This window comes from Orycteropus afer, unplaced genomic scaffold, assembly GCF_000298275.1.
Source record: "Orycteropus afer afer isolate SDZICR_OR568_19922 unplaced genomic scaffold, OryAfe1.0 scaffold00169, whole genome shotgun sequence".
In the NCBI taxonomy this organism is placed as follows: Eukaryota; Metazoa; Chordata; class Mammalia; order Tubulidentata; family Orycteropodidae; genus Orycteropus; species Orycteropus afer.
Window position 1 is genome coordinate 4024721 of NW_006921756.1, and position 7769 is coordinate 4032489.

The following is a 7769-nucleotide window of genomic DNA, read 5'->3' on the forward strand; positions in this document are numbered from 1 at the left end:
TTTTTTTTTTTGCTCCAGACAGGTAGAGACCAATAGTTTTGTTCCTTAGATGGCTGCTCATAATCTTTTAAGTTGCTATTCAGAAGTAGGATGTAGAACAGTCTTTGTGAACTATGTTATGCCAGTTGACCTTAGTGTCCCCCAAGACTATGGTCCTGAGTCCCTATGCCCAGTGTCTCATCCCTTAAAGTGTTTGGTTTGACTAAGAAGTTTTCATAACTTTTCTCCCTATTATATGCTCTACTACATTCATGGATATATTTGCATGACATATAAATGCATAGGTAGAAATCTCCTCTGTAAAACCTATGTACATATGTGGATGTAGTCCCATTTGCCTTCCCAGCTCTGTTCAGGTTGTGTGTTTATCTATGTACCCACTCACAGATCATTGTTATTAGTGTTATTGCAGGATTGTATATGTAATAGTACTTATCTTTGCTGCCTTTAACTCTTGTGCTCCTCCCAGTGTCTTCCTTTGCCTTGATCATTTTGTGCTGAACTCCCCCTTGTTGTATATTGCCTTTCCCTTCATTCTAATTAGTGATTTACTGTCCCTTCCCCTCCTACCCCTGGTCACTTTCAAAGAAGATTCTTCCAGTGTGTAAACTTTCCCTTGGCGTTTTAACAGTAATAGTCTCATACAATATTTGTCCTTTTGTGATTAATTTCATTCAGCATAATGTCCTGTAGGTTCATCCATATTATGAGATGTTTCACAGATTCATTGATATTCTTTAATGTTGTGTAGTATTCCATTGTGTGCATGTAGCATAGTTTGTTTATCCATTGGTGAGCACTTAGGTTGTTTCTACCTTTTTGCTATTGTGAATAATGCTGCAATGAACATGGGTTTGCATGTATCTGTTTGTGTCAGGGCTCTTATTTCTCTAGGATATGTACTATCCTATCCGGTGGGATTGCTGGATCATGTGGTATTTCTATTTCCAATTTCTTAAAGACGTGCCATACTCTTTTCATAGGAGTTGAAACATTTTACACTAGCAGTGTATGAGGGTTCTAGTCTCTCCACATCCTCGACAGCACTTGTTTGCTTTTATTTTGAATTTTGTTGTTAATGCTAAAGAGAAATGATATCTCATTGTTGTTTTGATTTGCATCTGTCTAATGACTAATGGGAAGCTCTGGTAGCATAGTGGCTAAGACACTTGCCTGCTAACCAGACGGCTGGTGGTTCAAACCCACCAGCCACTCCTCGGAAGGAAGGTTGGGCAATCCTACTTCCGTAGTGATACTGCCTCGGAAACCCAAGGAGGGGTTGCTATGAGTCGGGGCCGACTCGACGGCAAACAACAACAACAACAACAATGACTAATGATCATGAGCCTTTCTACATGTGTTTATTGACCACCTGAATGTCTTCTTTGGTGATTTGGCCCATTTTTAAATTGGATTGCTTGTCTTTTTGTTGTTGAGGTGTTGAAGTTTTTTTATAAATTTTAGAGATTAGTCCCTTGCCTGACATATCATTTACAAAAGTTTTTTGTAGTCTGTAGTTTCTTCTATTCTTTTGGTGAAGTCTTTTGATGCATGTCAATGTTTAATTTTAGGAAGTCCCAGTCATCTAATTTGTCTTCTGCTGTTTGTGTGTTTTCAGTTATTTTTGATAGTATATTTATGACATGTATTAGGGCCCTAAATTTGGCCCTATTTTATCTTAGATGATCTTTTTGAACATTTTAGGTTTTACATTTAGGTCTTTGATTCATTGTGAGTAGTTAGTTTTTTGTGTAGGATGTGAGATATGGATCCTGTTTCACTTTTCTGCAAATGAGTATCTGGTTTGCCAGCACCATTTGTTAAAGAGATGATCTCTTCCTCTCAGCCTTTTGTCAAAGATCAGCTGTCCATAGGTGGATGGATTTATTTCTGGTTTCTCAATTCTGCTGTGTTGGTCTGTCTATGTGTCTGTCATTGTACCAGTACCAGGCTGGTTTGACTACTGTGGCTGTATACTTTTTAGGTTGAGGAGTGTGAGGTCTCCTACTTTTTTCATTTTCTTTGGTAGTGCTTTGCTTATCTGGAGTATCATCCTGTTCCATATAAACTTGGTGATTAGATTTTGCATCACTTTAAAGAATGATTATGGAATCTGGATTGAGATTGAATTATATCTGTAGATTGCTTTGTAGTATTGACATTTTCACAATGTTAAGTCTTCCCATCCATGAGCATGGTATACTCTTCTGTTTGTATAGGTCTCTTTTGGTTTCTTGTAGTTGTGTTTTGCAGTTTTCTGTGTATGTGTCTTTTGTGTCTCTGGTTAGATTTATTCCTAAGTACTTCATCTTTTGGGTGGTTACTGTAAATGATTGTTTTCCTGATTTCCTTTTCAGAGATCTCTTTGTTAGTGTAGAGGAATCTGATGGATTTTTGTATGCTCTTGTATTCTGCCACTCTGCTGAATCCTTCTATTAGTCCCAGCAGTTTTCTTGTTAAGTCTTTAGAATTTTCTATGTATAGGATCATATCATCTGCAAAGAGAGATAGGTTTACTTCTTGTTTGACAAAAATGCCTTTTATTTCCCTTTCTTGCCTTATTGCTCTGGTTAGAACTTCCAATACAATTTTGTATAGGAGTGATGAGAAAGGGCATCCTTGTCTGTTTCCCATTTGCAAAGGGGAGTGTTTTCAATCTCTTTCCATTGAAAATTATGTTGACTGTTGGTTTTGTGTATATGCCCTCATTTATACTGAGGAATTTTCCTTCTATTCTTATTTTGCTGGTGTTTTAAATCAAGAACAGGTGTTTGATTTTATCAGATGCCTTTTCTGCATCAGTTGATATGATCGTGTTTGTTTTTCCTTTGTTTTATTTATGTGGTGGATTATGTTGATCATTTTTGTAATCTTGTACCATGCATACATACCTGGTATGAATCCCACTTGGTCATGATGTACTATTTTTCTGATATGTTGCTGAATTCTATCAGCTAATATTTTGTTGGGGAGCTCTGGTAGCATAGTGCCTAAGGCACTTGACTGCTAACCAGAAGGCTGGCGGTTCAAACCCACAGCTACTCCTCGGAAGGAAGGTTGGGCAATCTACTTCCATAATGATACCGCCTCAGAAACCCAATGAGGGATTGCTATGAGTCAGGGCCAACTCGATGGCACATAACAACAACAACAACAACACAACAATATTTTGTTAAGAATATTTGCAATGATGTTCATGAGGAATATAGGTCTGTAATTTTCTTTTTTAGTGATGTTTTTGCTGGTTCTGGCATCAGGGTATATTTACTTCATGGAATGGATTTGGGAGCATTCTATCCTTTTCTATGTTCTGGAATAGTTTTAGTAGAATTAGCGTCAGCTGTCCTCTGAATGTTTGATAGAACTGAATTCTCCAGTGAAGCTATCTTGTTCAATTTCTTCTTTTACGATAGGTTCCAATTTTCTACTTCAGATTATTAGTTTGGATATGTAGTGTGTTTCTAGAAATTTATCTGTTTTTTTCTAGGTTTGTAAATTTGTTGTATAGTTCTTCATAATATTCCATTATTATCCTTTTTATTTCAGTAAGTTCTGTTGTGACATCACCCATTCATTTCTTATTTGTGTTATTTGCATATTCTCTTTCTTTTCCTTTGTTAACTTTGCCAGTGGTTTGTCACTTTTGTTAGTCTTTTCAAAGAACAAACTTTTAGTTAGTCTTGTTCTATCGTTTTTCAGTTTCATTTATTTCTGCTCAAATCTTTATTATTTTCTTTCTTCTGATGACTGTAGCCCCTTTTTTTCCTCTTCGTTTTCTAATCATTGGAGATGTTGTGTTAAGCTATTGATTTTGATTCTTTCTTCTTTTTTGATATATTTATTAGCTATAAATTGTCCTCTGAACACTGCTTTTGCTGTGTCCCACAAACTTTGGTATGCTGTGTTTTCATTCTCATTTGATTCAAGTAATTTTTTAATTTCAGTTTTTATTTCTTCTATTACCCAGTAGTTTTAAATCAGAGTGTTATTCAGTTTTCATGTATTTGAATTTTTTCCTTGATCTTCCTGTTATTGATTTTTCATTTTGTAACACTGTGTTCTGAGAAGATGCTTTGCAGTATTTCTATGTTTTAAAATTTATTGAGGCTTGCTTTGTGGCATAACATATGGTCTATTCTGGAGAAAGTTCCATGTGCACTGGAAAAGAATGTATCTTGTGCTGTTGTTGGATGATGTGTTCTACATATATCTGTGAGATCTAGTTGCTTGACTGTGTTGTTTAGATCCTCTGTATCTTTGTTAAGTTCTTTTCTAGTTATTCTGTCCTACACCCAAAGTGGTGTATTGAAGTCTCCTATATTATTGTGGAGTTATCTTTTTCTCTTTTCAGTTCTGTTAAAGTTTGACATATATATCTTTAGGTGCTTTCATTGGGTACCTAGATATTTGTTATGCTTATGTCCTCTTGTTCAATTGACCCTTTAATCATTATATGCCATCATTCCTTGTCTCTTTTGCTGGTTTTTGCCCTGAAGTCTATTTTGTCAGAAATTAATTTGGCCATTCCTGTTCTTTTTTGGTTGCAAATATGCTTGATATATGTTTTCCCATCTTTCTATTTTTAAGTTATTTTTGTCTTCATGTCTAAGGTGTGTCTCTTATAGACAACGTATTAATGTGTCATGCTTTCTTATCCATTCTGCTACTCTCTGTCTCTTAACTGATGCATTTAATCTATTTACATTCAGTGTAATTATTGATAGATATGAATTTAGGACTGTCATTTCTCTCTCTCTTTGGTGTTGATAGTTTCTTTGTTCTATATATTTTTCTGTGCTGATCTCATTTTGTTTATGGATTTTCTTATCAACAGCAATGAAGGATCATTGCTATTGTTTTAGTGTTTACTGAGACTTTATGGTTTTCTTTTTTATTTTGATGAGAAAGTTTATTAATTTTCTTTGAGGTTATGTTGTAATTTATTATTATCTTCCCATGTTTAAAGCAGTCTGTTCTATCTTTATATTGTGCTGATTTCCTCTTCATTTGAAAGTTCTGTAACTACATCATTTTTTCCCTCCTTTTGCTTTCTTGTTATCACTGTTTACAAATTGATATCTCTGGTTCCCTATTTTCAGTCTTATAAGTTTATTTATTATTGATACTTCTGCATCTGAATTGATTTTCAGGTGGTGTTGTCATAGGTCTTAATCTCTAGTTGTTGTCTGTTGTTGTTGGTTCTCTTTCCAGCGGACTGACTCCCTTTAGCATTTATTGCACAGTTGTTCTGGTTTTTGCAAATTCCTTTAATTTCTGTTTATCTGGAAATATCCTAATTCCACCACCATATTTGAGAGACTGTTTTGCTGGATATGTAATTCTTGGTTGACAATTTTTTTTCTTTCAGGTTTTTATATATGTCATTCCATTACCTTCTTGCCTGCATGGTTTCTGCCAAGAAATCAGAGCTTAGACTTATTGGTTCTCTTTTGTGGGTCACTTTTCATTTTTCCCAAGCTGTTTTCAGGAGTCCATCCTTGTCTTTGGTTTTGGAATGTCTGATTATATCTTGGCAATTTTCTTTTGGGAGCTCTCCTCTTTGGGGTTCATTGAACTTCTTGGATGTATATCTTCTCATCTTTCATGATATTAGGGAAAATTTCTCCCAACAAATCTTTGACAGTTTTCTTTTTTTGCCCCCTCTTCCTGTTCTGGAATTCTGATTACACATATTATTCCCTTTGATACGTCCCACATGATTTTTAGGGTCTCTTCATTTTCTTTTCATTCTTTTTTTTCTGATTGTTCCTCTAACAGATTAGTATTGAGAGATTTGTCTTCAGTCTTGCCAATTCTGTGTTCTATTGATTCAGTTGTCTTCCTTTGTCCTTCCAATGCATTCTCTATTTCTGAAATTCTAGTATTATTAATCTTCTGGATTTCTATTTGCTGTTTTGTATGGTTTCCAATTTTCCATTTTTTTTTCAATTTATTCTTGTATTATTATTTTTAAAAATTCTTCTAGTGTTTTGTCTGTGTTTTCCTTGAACTTTCTCTCAATGGACTGAAAGTACCTAAATATTATTGTTTTGAATTCCTTATCAGGTAATTCCACTAGCACTTCTTCCTCTGGAAGATTTTCTGGCCCTGTTTTTGGTCCCTTGTTTGAACCATCATGTCCTATTTTTTGGTGTGATTTGAAATTGTCTGCTTTCTCTAAAACATTGTAGTGTTTTGAATCAATTTATTGATTGTATGTTGGTTTGCTTCACCCTGATTTTTTGTTTTGTTCTTTTTTCTCATATACCCAGGCAACAGAGTGGCCGTGTTACTCTGGTTGCTAGTTTAGTAGCATTGGATTTCGTAGCAAGTAGGAGTGTGGGTATGAGTCTCTGATCACTGTTTATGGAGGGCAGCTGAGGGGAGGCTGGGCGCATGTTGGCTACCAGCATTTGTCATTCCATAGTGCTGGAGCGGGTGGTAGCACTCACCCAGTGGGTGGGGATTGTTGGGTAAGGCCACTGCCTCCCAATTGCTTGGGAAAGATAGAAAGAAAACAAATAGGGGAGAGGAGAGAGGGAAAAAAAATGAAAGGAAAAGAAAAATACTGGACAGGGAGAGGGGAGACCTGAGAAGAAAGAAAAAAGAGAATAAAGGAAAAGATAAGAAAAACTAAACAAATGTGGCACAATACTGGCACATTTGATAACCACCAAACATGGCTGTGGTAGAAATATAGCACTTGCTCTTTGGGAGCATGCACCCCCAAATACAGGAGGTGCCACTATTGAATGCAGAGGTGGTGGCGGCACTAGTTACATGCTCAGCTGGGTCAAAAGAAGAAGAAAAGTGTGTGTGGGGAACTAGAAGAAGAAGAAGAAGAAGGAGAAGGAGAATAAGAAGAAGAGGAGGAAGGGGGAAAAAAGGTGAGGAAGAGGGAAGGACTGAGAAGATGAGAATATAGAAAAAGAAAAAAGAGACAGAAAAAACACTGGTGCAAGTGTTAGCTGCCAAACACAGCTGCAGCAGGAACATGGCTCCTTCAGCCATCCACAGAGAGGTGGGGTGGGTGCTGCTGACCATAGAAATGGGGATGTGGGAACATAAATAAAAATAAAATAAAATAAAATAAATAAAAGAGGGAGTGAAGAAAGAAACTAAAGAACAGAAAGGAGAGGAAAATAAGAGGGAGAAGTGAGAAGAACTAAGAAGAAGAGAAAAAAGTTATTAAAAAAAAAAAAGAAATAAGAGCCAGGACACAAATAGATATATGCACACCCATGTTCATTGCAGTACTATGCACAACAGCAAAGGGGTGGGAACAATCTAAGTGCCCATCAGTGGAGGAATGGATAACCAAACTCTGGTACACACACACAGTGGAATACTATGCAACACCAAAGAATAACGTAGAATCTGTGAAACACCGCTTAACATGGATGAACTTGGAGGACATTATGCTGAGTGAAATAAGTGAATCACAGAAGAGCAAATGTGGCATTAGTTCACTGCTGTAAAAAGTCAAGGAAAGGTTTATACATGGAAGGGAACTTTTTTTGTTGGTTACTAGGGGTGGGAGGTAAGGGAATAAGGGGAGGAGATTTCTAGATAGGTGGAAAAAAATATATAAATGTATACCAAAGATTATTAGTGGTTACCAGGGGTAGGAGGGAGGGGGGAAAGGGGAAACTTTTGTTTGTGGGGCATTGAGTTTATGCTAATGGTGGTGGAATATTTTGGAAAAGGATAGCAATAATGGTGGCACAACATGAAAAATCTCATCAATGTCACTGACCTGTAAATATGGA